Source organism: Lactuca virosa, chromosome 7 (genome assembly GCF_052849685.1).
Source record: "Lactuca virosa cultivar CGN04683 chromosome 7, Lactuca_virosa_CGN04683_v6, whole genome shotgun sequence".
Lineage (NCBI taxonomy): Eukaryota > Viridiplantae > Streptophyta > Magnoliopsida > Asterales > Asteraceae > Lactuca > Lactuca virosa.
The window spans coordinates 166046004-166067927 of NC_136432.1; positions in this window are offsets into that span (position 1 = coordinate 166046004).

The following is a 21924-nucleotide window of genomic DNA, read 5'->3' on the forward strand; positions in this document are numbered from 1 at the left end:
CGGTCACTGTGTCTCAGAGGACTTCCGTCCCACAACCCTGGTGGACCTTCCGGTCCTACCCGTAATGACCTTCCCGTCCATATCATCATGACCTTCCGGTCCACATCATAATGACCTTCCGGTCCTTCTCATTCATAACATACATAACACATACATATCATATAACAGCATACAACACATATATCTCATAGCATATAAGACCTTCCGGTCACACATAGGTACCATCCTAGGTACAGTATAGTGAGAAGACTCACCTCGTACGAAGTCAGATAAACTCTCGTGCTTGACGTCCCGACCTAGCCTCCTTCTATCATCCGAATAACATTCCTGATCAATACCCTCTCATAGTCTTATCTCTAAAGATTGGGTAGAAGGCCATTCTACCCCTCCCTGAACTCTCCTAAATCAGCTTGACCAAAACCCTAAGGTCAACTGAAATCAACGGTCAAACTTTGACCCGACTCATCGAGTGCACATGGGCGACTCGGCGAGTCCATGCGGGTCCTCTGAATCCTTCTAGCCTCACTTGGCACGTCGAGTCATCCCTTCACTCGACGGGTTACTCCTGTCACGAATCGCGGGGCAACCGCGACTCGACTCGTCGAGTCCACTTCTGAACTCGGCGAGTAGCGTCCATGGCAACACTCAAATGACCTTCTGAGGTCAGATCCGCTTCTCTAACCTATAGGTCTGACCTTTCTAAACCCACTAATCACGTAAAGGTGAAACCTTTACACTCATGCAACACATATATGGTTCCTTTTGAAGAAATAGCCTCAAAAATGGCAACCTAAGTTCATTCCTTCCATAACACTTCATAAAGCAAGATGGATAATGCTCTCTGGACCTCTATGGGTCCAGATTTGAAGTCTAACACATAAAGGGACCATAAAATCATCAATTCAAGCCATAAAAAGGGTATAGAAAACCCTAGATTCATAAATCTTAACCAAAACAGAAGGAGAGTTCGATTTGCTACCTCAATACTGCAGATCCAAGCTTGAAAACCACGGATTAGCAATCCTCTTGACCTCCTCTAGCTGGAAACACCTTCTTCTTTGCAAATCAACACCAAAAAGGATTAAATGGCTTGCTCTCACACACAACTCGCCCAAGCTCTCTAGGGTTTCTCTCTCTGGACTGGTAGCTGCAAATGAGGGCTATAAGGACCCTAAAATAGGGCACAGGCCCAAAGATTTAGGGTTTCTACCGCCAGCACGGACTCGTCGAGTCCACCCATCGACTCGTCGAGTCCCTTCATTAATCCAGTCAGCAAATCGCGATCCTACTCGACGAGTCCAGGCGTCAACTCATCGAGTCCCTCCTCATAACTCAAAAGAAATACTCAAATTGTCATGCCTGGAAATCCGGATGTTACAATTCTCCCCCACTTGAAATAGATTTTGCCCTCGAAATCGCTCCTCAACCACATAGATAGAAACCAAACACTCGAAAAGCACCACTGAGAGGTTCTCACACCAAAACGATATCTTTCTCCATGAATACCTGGATCCGACCAGGAACTCCAAATTTGGAACAAAACCGGCCCCTCTGCCGCTAAAATACCCCTTTCTGACCTTCCCAAAATCGGGAAACTCTAGTGGCCTGGCCCGCCGCCAGACCGCCCACTCACGCTATCACCATGATATTCGCTCTTCGAACATCAAACCCTGATAACTCACTGCTCCTCTGATTCTCACAAGACAAAATCCGACAATCGGCTACCAATCACTCATACCAACGTACCAAAACAGTCTGAATCACGCCCCAAGGAACGAAAGGGTTTACATCCCACCCGGGCTCATCCACTGAACTACTATCAGAATCCATCCGAACAATAAACTTTCAACATCCTGTTCTCTGACACAAGAGAATCATGCTCGCTCAGAAGTCCTCAGACATCTAAAATCATAAGCCTCAGCTCCATCCCTCGTATCCCTTTTTAACACTGAGTACCAGGTCTGATCTCGACCCAACAGTTGAACCTCCAGGGTCATCCGTTGCATTATCCCAACCATCTCCATGGTTTCCTTCTTACTATAACCACATCGGCCCAATGTGACACACAAGTAACGAAGTTCGCTTAACCCTAAGTGAATGCTACCTTCCCAACTGGAGATCGACTCAACCCCGACCTCCGTCATCTGTTACTCATCGTTCCATGCAACTTGCGGTACCTCCCGTACCCGAGTACTGACCTACACAGGTCTAAGAGATCAGATAACAAACAATACTCCTCAACGAGGAACCCACCTCAGAATCCAGAATCTCATCTCGCCTATCCAACGCACCACCAGAGCCAAACTCAACTCGAGAGTTTGGTCCGACCCAGAGTTGGAACCACTCGTCCCAACGAAGCACTCAACTCAGAACTTATTTCCCGCAACCCATGCGTACCTCACTTATCTCATTCTTTCGGATTGCGATGACCACACCTTACTCAGAACATAATGACTCCCTATCTTTGAGGAGACCCCGGTCTCACCCCTGGTCCGACCACCAGGTTCCCCAAAAACTCACAAATTAGGGCAACCCCATGCCTAAAACTCTTTTGCGCCATGCTCTGATCAAAGAGTACTTTATCACGACAACTTCTCGATGTCTAGTGTGTACTACGTCTTCCCGTAGCATCACATCAACCTCTCACTGACTGGTGGGTACTACGGCTTCCCGCGGTATCACCACAACCTCTCACTGACTGGTGAGTACTACGGCTTCCCGTAGCATCACAACAACCTCTGACTAGTGAGTACTACGGCTTCCCGTAGCATCACAACAACCTCTGACTAGTGAGTACTATGGCATCCCGTAGCATCACAACAACCTCTGACTAGTGAGTACTACGGCTTCCCGTAGCATCACAACAACCTCTGACTAGTGGGTACTATGGCTTCCCGCAGTATCACCATAACCTCTCACTGACTGGTGAGTACTATGGCTTCCCGTAGCATCACAACAACCTCTAACTAGTGAGTACTACGGCTTCCCGTAGCATCACAACAACCTCTGACTCATTTACAATCTGCGGATCAATCATAGATAGGTGCATTCACTTACCCAAATTATGCATCACTATATCTGGCGGCAATCGTCATAACAAAACACCCTTCCCTGCTACGATCCATATTATTGGATAATCTCACTTGCTGTCATTAACCGAAAGGGCTCCTACTGGAATCATCGATGCTTGACCCACCACTTGCCGTCTCCACTCAAGACTCAAAATTATCCGAAATCCAACACATTAAATTCGGATACCTCGATACACCACATAGGACCTCACGATGTCTCGTCTCATCTACTGATATTCCTGTTCCACAACCTCAAATTGGTTGTCTAATCAACTTCTGCCCTTTCCAAGTTGAATAACAGCCCCATCATTGAACCAAAATTTCTCAACCGCCGAACTCACCCTACGAGCCAACCATCTCGAATTCACCATTATGACCTTGAAGAATTCCCGTTCACCCCAAGGTCTCCGATCAACGACCACTTGATGTGGAGGCACTCATCCTTTTCAAACATAACACATGCATTATCTCGCTCTGCACCTCGTCTCAATCACCAACAACCTTGGGCTTAATGAATTCGCACCGCCGGTCTCTATATCCATATCTCTAACCATTCTCGATCGAATCTCTGATCCCCTCAATAAAATACCCGGTTCTCTCCCACTTAGGGTTCGAACCATCCCCAATCGGCGCATCAGCAATATATCATACTGACTGTTTCCACCAGTAATCCTCGCACCTACTCTTGGAAGGTGCTACGCAACGCTCGATGATCTCCCGACAGAGATCGAGCAACTCCAAATGCCCTGAAACTCAGATGAAATCCTCATAACTTCCCACCATGACTGCCTCTAGTCATTCAGAATCTCACACCATTCCATCACCGGACCTCCCAACTGTCCAGTATTAACCCTGACTCTTAGTCTGGAAGTAATGATCTACCGTACTCCTCATCATCGACTCCTCAATCAACGTTCCATCATGTCACTTATCATAAGAGCAGAAACCATATTTCCACTCTTAATACCCATCAAAGACAATAAGGGTCACCGCCCTGATATACTCCTCTTGATCGTCCGACGCTGCAGCTAACACATGCCCTACTATACTCAATTAGGGTGTATCATGGTCCTTGACCATCTCAGTCCCCACTGACGACCTGTTCAAGCTATATCTTTACCTCGCGGTAGACCTACTTCCATATACTCTGGTTGGAGATCACCATCCGTGCAATCCCACAGGGCTCACCCCCAAACTCAAAAAACCGAAATCTCATTACCTCTTACGTCTCCCCCAGGAAACGGAAATAGCACCACTCAGGTCACAGAAAGTGACCTCTCCACTATCGGTCGGTCGCCCAGCCCAAACCGTATTCTCCCAAAATGCACCATCCCTACTCATCCCTGATTCTTGCGACTCCAACTGGCATATCACCCACAATCCCTCGGAGCTCACTCGATTTCCCTTTTCAAGGGATGCTCCACTAAAACTTGTTCATCAAGGCCTTCTGGCCCCATACTCATTCGCCTCTGATCTCAGTCTAGACAATCCCCACGGAATAACCGGTAAAAACCAGAAATACTAACCGCCACGTGTCATGGTACTCAAACCGCGTGGCCACCTCTCGATCTGCTATGAATCATGGTACCTGCACCATGTTATCTCCTCTTAATCTTCTACGAATCATGGTACTCGAACCATGTTCCCTCTTCTCATTCCACCTCACATCATGGCACTCGAACCATGACATCACCTCTCGACCTACTACAACTCATGGTAATCAAACCATGACGTCACTTCTCAATCCGCTATTTATCATGGTACTCGAACCATGTCATCACTTCTCAATCCGCTACTTATCATGGTACTCGAACCATGTCACCACTTCTCAATCCGCTACTTATCATGGTACTCGAACCATGTCATCACTTCTCAATCCGCTACTTATCATGGTACTCGAACCATTACATCACTTCTCAATCCGCTACTTATCATGGTACTCGAACCATGACATCACTTCTAAATCCGCTACTTATCATGGTACTCGAACCATGACATCACTTCTCAATCCGCTACTTATCATGGTACTCGAACCATGACATCACTTCTCAATCCGCTACTTATCATGGTACTCGAACCATGACATCACTTCTCAATCCGCTATTTAAAATCCTCCGGATTAGCCTTCCGGATCACCGCGGTCATCTCGTCATGAATCATATGGCGAATCTCATCATCGCTAACACCGCTGCTCTCCGGTGTGTGTGGTGTACCAACCATGATGTCTCTGAAACACAACACAAAGATACCAGAGACTCCATCGAGTATACTCGCACTCAATCACCCAACCCTACTTGTTCCTTGGTACCCTAAGGATTCTTACTTGATGCTCACTGATCCGGTGTCTTCAGTAGTATGGGCCCTATACTACCGTCCACACCGCATCAGTATTCACCCCAAGTCCTCCTCCTAGGATCCCATATCACAAGTACTCTACATCTCGCTAGCATAGGCTACCCTTCGGTAGACCTCTCATAAGCTCCTCACTGCTACCTACTCACTCTCAAGCATCACATAGCAACAGAAATCTTCCTAGGCTAAGGCATCACAAATCAGGCCACTCTAGTCCTAATATGAATACCGAGCCTACTCTAGAATGCATAACATATCATAACATATCACTTAACACGTAATGTAAGGGTAATTTGGGAAATCACTGTTCGGGCGCTGGCTGATCGTACACACTGCTTCCTTCTGCCTTTCTCCAATCCTTTTTACTTTTTAGAAAAATTGTTTAGTTTACGAAAAGCTTTCTTAAATCTTCAGTTTGAGTTCAAATACACCCGAAGGTGCATCCGAATCCCTCAAACCAAGGCTCTGATACCAACTTGTAACAACGTAAATTTCCAAAACAATTTTTCATTTTTTAAAACATACTTTTATTCATAAGGTAATATCAAAACATAATGTATCCAATGTTCTCATAACAAAACATATCCCAGAATCTCAAGACATAAACTCCATGAGTGTGTACGGATTATGCCGGTGCCTTCCCGCGATCCTCGCTAGTACCTGAAACACATAACACAACAACTGTAAGCATAAATGCTTAGTGAGTTCCCCAAAATACCACATACGCACATACACCACTCAATGCTATAAGACCTTCCGGTCACTGTGTCTAAAAGGATTTCAGTCCCACAACCCTGGTGGACCTTCCGGTCCTACCCGTAATGACCTTCCCGTCCATATCATCATGACCTTCCCGTCCACATCATAATGACCTTCCGGTCCTTCTCATTCATAACATACATAACGCATACATATCATATAACAGCATACATCACATACATCTCATAGCATATAAGACCTTCCGGTCACACATAGGTACCATCCTAGGTACAGTATAGTGAGAAGACTCACCTCGTACGAAGTCGGATAAACTTTCGTGCTTGAAGTCCCGACCTAGCCTCCTCCTATCATCCGAATAACATTCCTGATCAATACCCTCTCATAGTCTCATCTCTAAAGATTGGGTAGAAGGCCATTCTACCCCTCCCTGAACTCTCCTGAATCAGCTTGACCAAAACCCAAATCAACGGTCAAACTTTGACCCTACTCGTCGAGTGCACATGGGCAACTCGGTGAGTCCATGCGGGTCCTCTGAATCCTTCTTGCCTCACTTGGCACGTCGATTCATCCCTTCACTCGACGGGTTACTCCTGTCACGAATCGCAGGGCAACCCCGACTCGACTCGTCGAGTCCACTTATGAACTCGGCGAGTAGCGTCCATGGCAACACTCAAATGACCTTCTGAGGTCAGATCCGCTTCTCTAACCTATAGATCTGACCTTTCCAAACCCACTAATCACGTAAAGGTGAAACCTTTACACTCATGCAACACATATATGGTTCCTTTTGAAGAAATAGCCTCAAAAATGGAAACCTAAGTTCATTCCTTCCGTAACACTTCATAAAGCAAGATGGATAATGCTCTATGGACCTCTATGGGTCCAGATCTGAAGTCTACCACATAAAGGGACCATAAAATCATCAATTCAAGCCATAAAAAGGCTATAGAAAACCCTAGATTCATAGATCTTAACCAAAACAGAAGGAGAGTTCGATTTGCTACCTCAATACTGCAGATCCAAGCTTGAAAACCACGGATTAGCAATCCTCTGACCTCCTCTAGCTGGAAACACCTTCTTCTTTGCAAATCAACACCAAAAAGGATTAAAATGGCTTGCTCTCACACACAACTCGCCCAAACTCTCTAGGGTTTCTCTCTCTGGACTGGTAGCCGCAAATGAGGGCTATAAGGACCCTTAAATAGGGAACAGGCCCAAAGATTTAGGGTTTCTGCCGCCAGCACGGACTCGTCGAGTCCACCCATCGACTCGTCGAGTCCCTTCATTAATCCAGTCAGCAAGTCGAGATCCTACTCGACGAGTCCAGGCGTCAACTCGTCGAGTCCCTCCTCATAACTCAAAAGAAATACTCAAATTGTCATGCCTGGAAATCCGGATGTTACACACACCTTGTTTGTGATCCTCGGTGTCCCAGTCACAAACTTGAAGGGCATAATCGAGATTAAACATGCCATTGAAAATTTCAAAGAATCTCAAAAGATCTAGGAGTTTCATTTAAAAACCTAGTTCGTTTAAAATTTTGTTTTCGTGGTGGAATTGTTAAATCGTCATTTACCCACCAACAAATAGTATATAATTGGATTACGGCATCCCTCTTCCGAATTGTGAATTATTGTGTTGAGTCCTAGCCTTAATATTTCATTTGGGTGCTATATTAAGGATTGAATCAACTAACTTGAATTTCCCTTTTAGAGATGTCTAGTTTTGACAACTATGGTCTTCCTCTATCCTTTTGGAAAAAGCTTTCCATTCGAAGATGATATTCAATGTGCCGATCGAGGTGAAAGATCAATCCCTTCTTCGTGCTTTGGTGGAACTTCTCTTCCTCCACATCCTCCAATTATTCTCCCTTGCCCACGTGTTCGTCGACTTGAAAAGTTCAAGGTCACTCAAGCCTTGTTGGCAAGCAAACATGAAGATGGAAAGTTTGTATGTTCTCACGTCTTGAAGATGAAGTTTCATATTGACAGGCTAGGAATGTTGGGTGTCGTTTTGTTGGATTAGTGTCTAAGCCCATAACTATTTTAGTATGTACTTGACCCGATTGCGAGCATGGTCCTTTTGGGTTGCCTTCACCAAAGCAACTTGATAGGATGATTTATGGAGAAAGAGATTAATTATGATTTATTAATATATTATATGAATAATATATTAAAAGAGAAATCATATTGTTTAATTAATATTAGTCAAGAATTAATTAGGAAATTAATTTTGTGACTAAAAGACATTAATTAAACTTAGGGGACTGGACTTGTAATTATAAGATAACTGCATTTGGGCTATGGATCAGCTTGGAACATAGGTTGGACGAATTCTATGGGTAGCCCATAAGGAATTCGTCCAAGGGGTGTTCTCAAGGGAGTCCATGGGCTGCTTAGGGCCTAAGCAGTCAGATTAGGGTTTCCTAGTTCAAAACCCTAATAGTTTCACATATATAATGACCCCTAGAGCACCAAAAACGTGGGGAACTGGTTCGTTATGGTTTCTAGACGGTTTTGGTGTCTTCTCTCTTCTCCTTCTTCATCCTTATTGCTTATGGTGTTTGTGACTCCATTAGAGGTGTGACACTTGTGACACTAAGCTTTCATAATCCAATTACAAGAAGGAATTGAGATTATTATTGCTACATAACAATCAAGGTAAGATCTAAACCCTAATTCATATGTTATTTGATTATCACATGCTAGATCTAGGGTTTATGGCTTTGGATGATTATTGCATGTTCATTAGACAAACTAGATCCAAAGCTTTAGGGTTTGCATGTACACCATAGGAATGTTGTAGTGCTCAAAACCCATCACGTTTTCCCAAGGAAGTTGGCTATTGACTGGGTTCTTCAGTCACTTCGTGAGTCGTATGGCCAGTTTGTTAAAGACTACTATATGACAGATCACGACGTGACCCTTATCGATCTTACATATTTGCTAATTGCTACTGAATCAGCAATGATTTGGCGCACTGGTAAAGCAAATTTGATTGGAATATCTACTTTCCAAACCTCCATGGACATTGACAATGGCAACATTGGAAGTCCAGAAAAGTTTTCTCATCCCAATGGAAAGGGATCTGCCAAGGTCAAACTGTTTGACCGGATGGTAAAGAGAAAGGCTAAGTCTGAGATTGTCCCTTGTACCATACTAAAAGATTCTGTTTCTTTCTATTGCCAAGAGAATGGGCATTGGATGCAAAGATTCTGTTTGTTTCTTATAAAGCTCTTCAAAATTTCATCAGCCGTGCATCCAGATCTGATGCTCTGTAACATGTGAAAGCAAAGTTTGTGAGTCAGTTGCAGTAGTATATCGAAGTCAGAGATTGGTTGTTTAGAGCTTAGACGTTCATCAACGAAGAAGCGAACTGAGCTGACTTGATTGCTAAGTTTACTTAGGGGGAGATTGATGGAACCTGAAAATGAACCTCTAGCAATCTCTAACCTTTTTGTAGTTCCGAAGTCAGTCAGAGTTCCGAAATGGAAGATGTTACAGAATTAGTTTTGAGTCTGGACTTGAAGTCTTGCTCCGGATGAGAAGATCAGTTGAAGGCATTCCGGAATGAATAATGTGTCCGGAATGTTAGTTTGTATGAATCAATATTTTGTCCAGTTGTATTAATGTCATTTGTCACTTAGCTTGATTTAACTTTTCATAGGACTTAGTCTCTTTTGTCAAACACGGATAATCAGATTGTCAGAAGTAACTCTATTATCTAGTCTTATGTATGTAATCAGTTAGTACGATGTATCTTGTTCTCCTATTTATAGGAGCATTCAATGTTGAATCAAGTGACAGATTATTGAAACATATCTAGCAATATTTCAGTTTACTTCACATTCTAAATTATTCTCTCAAACATTCCTCTCGTTCTTCATTTATTATCTTTACCTTGATCATTATCTTCAATCTTCATTAATATCTTGAATACTTTGTTGATTGCATTAACTCAGACTTGACTGGTCTTTCCAGACTTGACTGGAACATTCCTTAGGAAGCAGACATTGATCTTAAGCATTAACTCAAGGTTTGAGTTTTCAAACCTTGTCCCTGTGCATCAGATCGTTTGTTCTCAAAATTAGTATCAAAGCTTGAGTGGTTGTCCTTTGAATCCATAAGATCTGATTATAGTTGGTTTGAAATTACCTTGGTATTTCAACCATTTATCTGTTCAGGATAAAAATTCTTCTATATACCACTTTTGCTTGAAGATATCTTAACTTCAATAGCTACTTCTAATCCTCAACAAATGTATTCAATGCAAATAGTAAATAGTGTGGGTTGCCCTACACGTGCCCTACTGCTAGTTGTTGAAGAATACGATCATTGGAAAGTTAGAATGGAAAGGTTTTTACTAGCTAAAGAGAAAGGTGAACCTATCTGGAGATCCGTCAAAGAAGGTCCTCATGTTCCTGTTAAAACAACAGTTAGAGATGCTGCTCCTCAACTCATGGGTCAAGATGAACAACGCTCAGCTCCTCTAACTGCTGACGATATTGAGAAACTGCATGCTGATCAAGTAGCATTCTCTAAAATGGTGTTTGGCGTTCCACCATCTCTCTTTGAACACATTAAGTTGTGTAAATATGCCAAAGATATTTAGGACACTCTTCAAGATTTGATCGAAGGTTCTGAAAATACGAAAGACAAGTGTCTAACATTTGTTGTAAACGAGTTCAACACCTTTACAACAACTCCTGGTGAGTCAGTTGCCTCAGCCTCCAACCGATACCGAATCGTAGTCAACAATATGACTGCTCATGGGATTGTCCGAACTCCTTTGGAGTACAATCTCAAGTTCATAAATAGCCTTGGTAAAGGATGGGGAAATGTGAAGTCTTGTCTTCAAAGAAATGGATCTCAAAAAAGTTGAAGCTTTATCAACTATTTGATGAACTGCAAGGTCGTGAATCAAACGTTGCTCAGACATTAAGAGAACTCTTCGGAGGTCCCCTTGCTCTTGTCAATTATTTTGAACCATCTGTTCCAAACCCATCTATCTCGGACCCTCTTAAATCCGTTTTTCAACCTGTTCAACCCTTCTTACCTTTCCTATCCTCTCAAAGCTATCCTATTGATGGCACTCTTGATTTCGAAGTTTTGGACTCTGAACTACGTTTTCAGCAAGAGTTCGCACTGCTCTCCATGAAATACAAACGTCCATTCAACCCATACCATAAACCTTATCACAATCGCTTTCATGCTCCTCAACAAATCAATCCTCAACCTTACTCTGCTCTGCAACAAAAAACCACTCCGGAAAACCCACCAGGCTACAAACCAAACATCTCTAAACCCAACTCCACTCCGGAACCTCAACAGATTCCGAAATTAGACAAACCAAAAATTGTGTGTCATAAGTGTGGACATGCAAACCATTTTGAAAAATATTGTCCGGCTGATATTCCACAAAAACCAAAAATCAAGGATTTTGCTTACTATGCCTGAAAAGCACAAGAGATGGCTGAAAGTGAGAAGTCATTTGTCACAACTGTGTCTAGAGATGTGGAAGGATATTTGTCATCCAGAGATGATAATGATATGACTACTGGAAGAAACATGTGTTTGATGGCGAGACAAACCATAGAGTGTGATGAAGGCTATTGGTCTTCAGGGTCAGAAGATGAAGATGAAGAAAATGTTGTTGAACCAAACTACTGCTACATGGCCACCAACGATCCACCAGGTCAAAGCATCATTCAACAGGTAACATCTATGATTACTGATAATAATATTGATATGACTCTTTGTGAATCTTATCTGACCAATATCCAAACATATATGAACACTATTTATAGAGCCTATGAGTCAGCCATAGAAGCCAGTGAGAAGAAGGACTGTGAATTGAGTCGTAGGTTACGTTTCGAGGATAAACAATTAAAAATAGAGTCTTTAAAGCGAGAACTTGTAATGTCACAAAATGAATGTACCATTCTTAAAGACAAATGTGAAATCACTTATTCTGAAAGAAATGTTTTGATTTCGGATAACAAACGTCTTAATGTGATAATTGATGCTTTGCATAATTCCATTGACTTGCTCGAAGCAAATTAAAGGATGACACATAATGTAAGGCCCCATTCCTGGTACGAAAGTAATTCTCTAAATGTTCATTTTATAAGAGCTACTCGACGAGTTGGTAGCCCTAACTCGTCGAGTAGGTGCGAGGTGGACCGCGGGGTTTAAGTGGACTACTCGACGAGTCGGAAATGGACTCGGCGAGTAGGTCCATCAGGAGGAAACCCTAACCCTTAGGGTTTGCACCCTATTTAAGCATCATTAAGAGTCCTCACCCCAGCCTCCATCACCTCCACAGTCCATTCTCGAAACCCTAGCAACCATTGAGTGTCTTAAAGCCTTTATTGCCATTTTTGTGTGACTTGAAGTTAGGAGAAGGAAGAGATCCATTGGTGATTCAAGAAGAAGCAGAAGATCCAGAGCTTTAGTTGCATTTCAGAGCTCTTGAAGGTATAAAGTTTGTACCTTGACTTATTTTCACTTAGATCTTCTTGAAAGCTTGTTGTTGCCACTTTTGGGGTCCTTTCCAAGATAATTTTGGGTAGAGAGCTTTTGGGTCTATAAGGACTTTAGATCTAGGCACTCTTGAGCTTCAGAAGCTCAAAGTTACCACCTTTATTCAGCCAAGATCCCATTCTATGCCCTAGACTCTTATTTCTAGCTTGTTTTGGGTGATTTAGCTTCATTGCATCATGCATGCACGTAAAGTTAGCAACTTTACGTGTTATTCTAGCCTAAGGAGTCCAGATCTATGAAATGGAGGCAGTGGAATCACCTAGGAACAACTGTATAGTCTGATCATGCAATGGACTTGCCGAGTTGTTCTTGAGACTCGACGAGTCGGATCGATGTCCCCAAACCCTTCTTCGATTAGGAGTGATACCATTGAGTTAAGGAGATGACTCAGCGAGTTGGACAGGAGTGAGACTCGGAAACAAAGGAGCTCGACGAGTCCAAGGTGGGACTCGACGAGTAGAATCGAGATGTCCCGATGTTATGACCATTTGAACTCGACGAGTCGGTAGAGGGACTCGGCGAGTTGGGTTGACTGAGAGTTGACTTTGACCTTAGCGTTGACTCTGGTCAGAAGGGTAAAATGATTATTTTACCCTGAGAGTAGTTATCAGTATTTCATTTAGTGTTTATGGGATTTGTAGCCGGGGAATTCCGGAGCAGCAGTCAGACAGTTTCAGATTTAGCATCTCAGCAGCCAGCATTTCGAGGTGAGTTTCCTTCCAGTAGGAACGGGTCTACGGCCATAATGCCGGCCTGTTTAGTTAGCAGTAGTTCCAGACTTTGATCTGATGCAGTAGTTCAGTGTGCTTGATATCTTTGTGATTCAAGCATGTCTTTGTGTTATGCGTTCCGGACTTTGGTATGATGCAGTATGCAGTATATGTGTTTATGCTAGTAGTTATGATTATGCTATGCTATGTTCAGTCAGTTCCGGACTTCGGTCCGATGCAGAGGGCATGGCCCTGGTTAGTTCCGGACTTCGGTCCGATGCAGTTTCCGGACTTCGGTCCGATGCAGAGGGCAAGGCCCTGGTTAGTCCCGGACTTCGGTCTGATGCAGTGTCCGGACTTCGGTCTGATGCAGTGGGCAAGGCCCAGTAGTTGCTTTATATGTTATTGTATGGTATGTGTAGTTTGGGGGAGCTCACTAAGCTTCGTGCTTACAGTTTCAGTTTTGGTTTCAGGTACTTCAGTTAGCAAAGGGAAGGGCTCGGGATGATGGCATGGCACACACCACAGTTTTAGCCTGGGAGTTAGACTCTGATATTTTGATATGATATTGACACTAATTCCGATTTGATAAATTTATTATGACATTTTGAGACGCATGATCCATGGATTTATCTTTTAATATTTGATATTATGGTTTAGTAAAGTTTTCAAACAAAAATTTATGGGTTGTATGTTTGGGATGTTACAAGTTCGTATCAGAGCCTTGGTTTGAGGGATTCAGGCACACTCTCGGGTGTGACTGGACTCAAACTAAGGAAATGGTAAAAAGATTTTCAAAAGAAAAATGTTTTCAAAAGAACTTTGAAAAGAGAAAAAGGGTGTGGTGCATGCAATCAGCCGAGCTCAAGTAAGTACTCCCAAATTACCCGTACAAGTTTATGCTATGATTATCAGTTACAGTTTCAATAGAACAGCATGCTAAAATAGGAGTAAGGATCTAGGAGGATACCTTATGTGCCTGTTATATGTGTTTCAACTATATGAAAATTACATGCTAGTATTGAGTAGATAGTAGTAGGATAGCCTGTTTAGGTTATGCCTAATAGTATGAGCTTAGCATTATATGCTAGTACAGTTTCTTGTTATGAGGATAGAATTGCTTGAGTAGTCTCCTGTGTCTGAATGCTACTTGCTTTGTGCTTTGTGGGACTCTGCGTGATGGGAGTTAGTCATTAGGTGAATACGTCACGTCACATGTGATCAGGGTTGAATAATCTCAAAGTGCTGAATTTGGCCCTATTGCGCAACTCTTGTTTGAGTCTAACCGTTGTAGGGACGAGTCTTCTACTCGAAGGATTATCTGAGCCTCGTCACATGTGATGGTATTCGGGTAATGGCTAATTGGCATTACAAGGAGGCCTTCAGCAGCTGAGGACTGGGTTGGGTGGAGTCAGAGATTTCCCTGGGGCAAGCCTAGGATGAGAGTAGCAGAGATCAGTAGCAGTAGAAGTGACTTGGTGGAGTCAAGGCAGTTCTTGAAGAAAGTACGGATAGATGTGGAAGGTAGTATGGGCCCGTACTACTGAAAGCAGAGGATCCGTACTGGAATCGAGGAAGGCTGAGACGAGGCCAGGAAACTTGTAGTAGTAGCGATCCCTCGAGATATATCAGTGTTTCTGACGTTTGTCATGATGTGTTTTCAGAATGGTGGTTTTACGCCCTAGGCCAGCAGTCGGTAGTTCAGGAGCCGGCGAGGGATCAGGATCAGGCTCGGGGGCCGAGCATCTAGATGAGCAGACCAGGGAGTTCCTCTCTTCATAGGTTACTTGCACCATACTTGAGCAGACTCCTGTGATCTTCGGTTTGATCAAGGAGGGTATTTCAGAGCTGATGGACGAGAGGTTGAGCACCTTCCGTGCTGAGGTGGCGGCCATGATGGGGTCACGCACACTCACCTTCAGGGAGTTCTGGGTTTGTGGAGCTCCAGACTACCATGGGGTGCGGGATCCCATTGCGAGTACCATGTGGTTGGCGGATGTAGCTAATGCGTTCCGCACCAGCAGATGTCCCAAGGGGGACAAGGTCAGACTAGCATCCTGTCTTCTGAAGGACAGGGCACGAGATTGGTGGGAGGAGATCGGGCATGTTATCGGAGATGATGCAGCTCTTGATGCGATGACCTGGGCTGATTTTACTACCAGGTTCAGAGCCGAGTTTGCACCGGTTGTTGAGGTGCAGCAGTTAGCCAGGGAGTTTCAGGATCTCACTCAGACTACAGAGACAGTGGCGGAGATTACCGCCAAGTTCAGGGAGAGGGCTCTTCTCGTTCCTCAGTACGCGGCTAACGAGGAAATGAAGAAGGCCCGTTATCATGAGATGTTGCGGAGTGATATCCGCCAGTTTGTGAGCTGGTCCAGCTGTAAAATGCTGGATGACATGATTGCGAGGGCTCGTGAGAGAGAGATAGATTTGGAGATGGAGAAGAAGAGGAAGCCAGAGGCGGCGTCTGGCACAGGGAGTTTGGGAAAAAAGCCCAAGGTAGCGGATCACAGATCCAGAGGACAGCAGAGCCACAATAGGTGTGGCAAGCGTGGGAGATTGCACGATGGGGCGTGCAAGGCAGGGATCTCCGGCTGCTACAAGTGCGGTCGGACCGGGCATATGAGTAGAGATTGTACAGCTACTACCACTACTACCACAGCATCTGATCTGATTTGCTTCCATTGCAATCACAGGGACTTAAAATGTCCCAGTGTCTGAGTTTAGCAGCAGCAAGGAAGGTGGCAGCACCTGCCCCTGCAACTTTGAGGATTACAGACGGCCGTCAGGGTCGGGCTGAGGCGCCAGTGGCGAAGAGTAGAGCTTTCCAGATGACAGCAGAGGAGGCGCGGGCGACTCCTGATGTGGTGACGGGTATGTATTTTCCTCTTATCTTTGTATTTGATATTGATTGTTTCTAATAGTTATATGTTTTCGTATAGGGTCGTTCTTAGTGAACGGCATTTCAGCTACACTATTGTTTGACTCGGGGGCTACCCGATCATTTGTTTCACTTGCGCTTAGCAAGAGGTTTAGCAGAGCTCCGGGGGAGCTGGATTGTCCACTTGAGGTTGAGATAGCGGATGACAGGACCGTCAGGGTCGCGAGAATACATAGGGGGTGTTCGCTCCAGTTATTTGATGAGCAGTTTTCAGTGGACTTGGTTCCTATTCCCCTGCGATGGAATAAGGTTATAGTGGGTATGGATTAGCTGAGCCCTAATGGGGCAGTGATTGATTGTGAGCTGCAGTTAGTGAGGGTTCGCACTCCCAGTGGGGGAGAGTTAGTGATTCAGGGCTATAGGCCACAGCGCGGACCGGTTCTTTGTTCAGCAGCGAGAGCGAAGCGCTACGTTCAGTGGGGTTGTGCGGGGTACATCGCCTACGTTATAGATGCCCGGGAGAAGGGTAAGTCGACTGTTAACGATGTACCAGTAGTGCGAGAGTATCCGGACGTATTCCCAGAGGACTTGGCTGGGATACCTCTGGAAAGACAGGTCGAGTTTCGGATTGACCTGGTTCCGGGTGCGGCTCCGATAGCCAAAGCATCGTATCGGTTGGCTCCTCCAGAGATGCAGGAGTTATCTACGCAGCTGCAGGAGCTGCTAGACAAGGGTTTCATCAGGCCGAGTAGTTCACCATGGGGAGCCCCGATCCTGTTCGTGAGGAAGAAGGATGGGTCGCACCGTATGTGCATAGATTACCGGGAGCTAAACAAGGTAACGGTGAAGAACCGTTACCCACTCCCGAGGATAGACGATTTGTTTGACCAGCTTCAGGGAGCATCTTGGTTCTCCAAGATTGATCTACGGTCAGGATATCACCAGATGTGGCTCAGGGATGAGGATGTGCAGAAGACCGCTTTTAGGTCCCGCTATGGTCATTATGAGTTTGTGGTGATACCGTTCGGGCTCACCAACGCTCCAGCCGCGTTCATGGATCTCATGAACCGCGTATGCAGACCGATGTTGGATCGGTTTGTGATAGTGTTAATTGATGACATCTTGGTTTATTCCAAGACTCAGGAGCAGCATGAGGAGCACCTGAGAGAGGTGCTGGAGACGCTGAGGAAGGAGAGACTGTTCGCGAAGTTCTCCAAGTGTGAGTTCTGGTTGCGCGAGGTGCAGTTCCTTGGTCACCTCGTCAACCAGAAGGGAATACTAGTAGATCCGGCCAAGATAAAGGTCGTGATGCAGTGGGAGGTCCCGAGGTCTCCAACTGAGATTCGGAGTTTCCTAGGACTGGCAGGGTACTACAGGAGATTCATCCAGGATTTCTCCAAGATAGCAGTTCTGCTCACCCGACTGACCAAGAAGTCGGTGGTGTTTCGCTGGGGGCCTGAGCAGCAGGCAGCATTTGAGACCCTCAAACAGAGATTGTGCGAGGCACCGATTCTCACCCTGCCAGAGGGAGTAGAGGATTTTGTAGTTTACTGTGATGCTTCGATCACAGGTATGGGAGCAGTGTTGATGCAGCGAGGGCATGTGATAGCTTATGCCTCTAGACAGTTGAAGCCTCACGAGGCTAACTATCCGATGCACGATTTAGAGCTGGGGGCAGTGGTGGTCGCCCTCAAGATTTGGAGACATTACCTCTATGGAGTCCGCTGTATCATCTACACGGATCACAAGAGTTTGAGGTACCTCATGGATCAGCCGAATCTGAACATGAGGCAGCGCCGATGGTTAGACGTGGTAAAGGATTACGACTGTGACATCCTTTATCATCCGGGCAAGGCCAACATAGTGCCCGACGCCCTGAGCCGCAAGGCGGTAGCTGCCCCGATCAGGGATATTTGTCTGAGGATGACAGTGATTTCTCCATTGTTGGAGCAGATTAGAGAGGCACAGGTTGAGGGCCTAAAGGAGGAGAGGCAGAAGTGTGAGAGGATTGTTGGCCGAGTAGCTTCCTTTCACTATGACAGTCGAGGATTGTTGACCCTTCATGGGAGAGTTTGAGTACCGTACTGGGGAGGAGTATGACAAGTACTGATGGATGAGGCCCACAAGTCTCGGTTCTCCATCCACCCGGGGGCGACGAAGATGTACAGAGATCTTCGACCCGATTATTGGTGGCCCTACATGAAGCGAGACGTAGCTTGGTATGTGGAGAGATGCCTGACCTGTAGGAAGGTCAAGGCGGAACATCAGAGGCCCCACGGCAAGATGCAACCGTTAGACATTCCTGTGTGGAAATGGGAGGATATCACTATGGATTTCATCACTAAGCTTCCCAGGACCGCACGTGGAGTTGATTCGATTTGGGGCATAGTTGATCGGCTGACCAAGAGCGCGCATTTCATACCGATTCAGGAAAGCACATCAGTCAAAAAGTTAGCCGATATTTATGTGCGCGAGGTGGTGGCACGGCACGGAGTGCCTGTATCAGTAGTATCAGATCGAGACGTCCGGTTCACTTCCAGGTTTTGGAAGCGGTTTCATGACGAAATGGGGACTCGTCTTCACTTCAGCACCGCTTTCCACCCTCAGACGGACGGGCAGAACGAGAGGATGATTTAGACTCTCGAGGACATGCTGTGGGCATGTGTTCTAGATTTTGGCGGCAGTTGGGATACGTATCTTCCATTAGCGGAATTTTCGTATAACAACAGTTACCACGCAGTATTGACCGCCCTCCTTTCGAGATGCTTTATGGGAGGAAGTGTACGACCCCGATTTGTTGGGGCGAGGTCGGTCAGAGGGTCATCGGGAGCACTGAGGTGGTGCTCAAGACCACAGAGTTGATCCAACAGGTCCGTAGCAGACTGCAGACTGCGCAGAGTCGACAAAAGAGTTACGCCGACAGGAGGCGTTCGGACTTGGAGTTTCAGGTGGGTGATATGGTCCTCCTGAAAGTGTCACCTTGGAAGGGTGTTATTAGATTTCGAAAGAGGGGCAAGCTGGGCCCCAAATTCATTGGTCTGTTTAGGGTTTTGGCCCGGGTGGGTCGGGTAGCTTATCGGTTAGATCTTCCAGCAGAGCTCAGCCAGATCCACGACACATTCCATGTTTCTCAGTTGTGGAAGTGCTTAGTGGATGATTCAGCAGTGGTACCCCTGGGGGACATTCAGGTTGACGGTAGCCTGAACTATATCGAGAGACCAGTGGCGATTCTAGATCGCAAGGTGAAAAAGCAGAGGAACAAGTTAGTAGAGTTAGTTAAGGTGCAGTGGCAGCACCGCAAGGGTTCGGAGTGGACGTGGGAGCCTGAGGAAGAGATGAGGGAGCACTACCCGGAGTTGTTTTCAGATTCAGCAGACTTCGAGGACGAAGTCTAAGACAAATGGGGGAGATTTGTAACGCCCCATTCCTGGTACGAAAGTAATTCTCTGAAAGTTCATTTTATGAGAGCTACTCGACGAGTTGGTAGCCCTAACTCGTCGAGTAGGTGCGAGCTGGACCGCGGGGTTTAAGTGGACTACTCGACGAGTCGGAAATGGACTCGGCGAGTAGGTCCATCAGGAGGAAACCCTAACCCTTAGGGTTTGCACCCTATTTAAGCATCATTATGAGTCCTCACCCCAGCCTCCATCACCTCCACAGTACATTCTCGAAACCCTAGCAACCATTGAGTGTCTTAAAGCCTTTCTTGCCATTTTTGTGTGACTTGAAGTTAGGAGAAGGAAGAGATCCATTGGTGATTCAAGAAGAGGCAGAAGATCCAGAGCTTTAGTTGCATTTCAGAGCTCTTGAAGGTATAAAGTTTGTACCTTGACTTATTTTCACTTAGATCTTCTTGAAAGCTTGTTGTTGCCACTTTTGGGGTCCTTTCCAAGATAATTTCGGGTAGAGAGCTTTTGGGTCTATAAGTACTTTAGATCTAGGCACTCTTGAGCTTCAGAAGCTCAAATTTACCACCTTTATTCAGCCAAGATCCCATTCTATGCCCTAGACTCTTATTTCTACCTTGTTTTGGGTGATTTAGCTTCATTGCATCATGCATGCACGTAAAGTTAGCAACTTTATGTGTTATTCTAGCCTAAGGAGTCCAGATCTATGAATTGGAGGTAGTGGAATCACCTAGGAACAACTGTATAGTCTGATCATGCAATGGACTCGCCGAGTTGTTCTTGGGACTCGACAAGTCGGATCGATGTCCCCAAACCCTTCTTCGATTAGGAGTGATACCACTGAGTTAAGGAGATGATTCAGCGAGTTGGACAGGAGTGAGACTCGGAAACAAAGGAGCTCGACGAGTCCAAGGTGGGACTCGACGAGTAGAATCGAGATGTCCCGATGTTATGACCATTTGAACTCGACGAGTCGGTAGAGGGACTCGGCGAGTTGGGTTGACTGAGAGTTGACTTTGACCTTAGCGTTGACTCTGGTCAGAAGGGTAAAATGGTCATTTTACCCTGAGAGTAGTTATCAGTATTTGATTTAGTGTTTATGGGATTTGTAGCCGGGGAATTCCGGAGCAGCAGTCAGACAGTTTCAGATTTAGCATCTCAGCAGCCAGCATTTCGAGGTGAGTATCCTTCCAGTAGGAACGGGTCTACGGCCATAATGCCGGCCTGTTTAGTTAGCAGTAGTTCCAGACTTTGATCTGATGCAGTAGTTCAGTGTGCTTGATATCTTTGTGATTCAAGCATGTCTTTGTGTTATGTGTTCCGGACTTCGGTATGATGCAGTATGCAGTATATGTGTTTATGCTAGTAGTTATGATTATGCTATGCTATGTTCAGTCAGTTCCGGACTTCGGTCCGATGCAGAGGGCAAGGCCCTGGTTAGTTCTAGACTTCGGTCCGATGTAGTTTACGGACTTCGGTTCGATGCAGAGGGCAAGGCCCTGGTTAGTCCCGGACTTCGATCTGATGCAGTTTCCGGACTTCGGTCCGATGCAGTGGGCAAGGCCCAGTAGTTGCTTTATATGTTATTGTATGGTATGTGTAGTTTGGGGGAGCTCACTAAGCTTCGTGCTTACAGTTTCAATTTGTGTTTCAGGTACTTCAGCTAGCAAAGGGAAGGGCTCGGGATGATGGCGTGGCACACACCACAGTTTTAGCCTGGGAGTTAGACTTTGATATTTTGATATGATCTTGACACTAGTTCTGATTTGATAAATTTATTATGACATTTTGAGACGCATGATCCATGGATTTATCTTTTAATATTTGATATTATGGTTTAGTAAAGTTTTCAAACAAAAATTTTTGGGTTGTATTTTTGGGATGTTACACATAACTTTCGTCATCCTTGGTATAAAGCTAAAAGGGTTAAGAAAGCATTTTATCCAAAATCTTCAAAACAAAACCTTGTTTGGAAAGTTAAAACATGCAAAAATGTGATAACTCCGGAAAATACAGTAGTGACCACTACTCCAGAAGTTCAAAGTCCAAAGAAAGTTGTTCTGAACTCTCATGTCATTGAGTATGACTACTGGATAGATGAAAGGACCATAACCTTCTGCTTGTTTCATAAGGAATCAAGGAACAAAACTTCCAAACCATCTGTTGCTCAAAAGTCACTACCAAAACCCAAGACCCGTTCCTTTGTCCCAAAACCTAACTTGGAGCCTAAAAACTCCACAT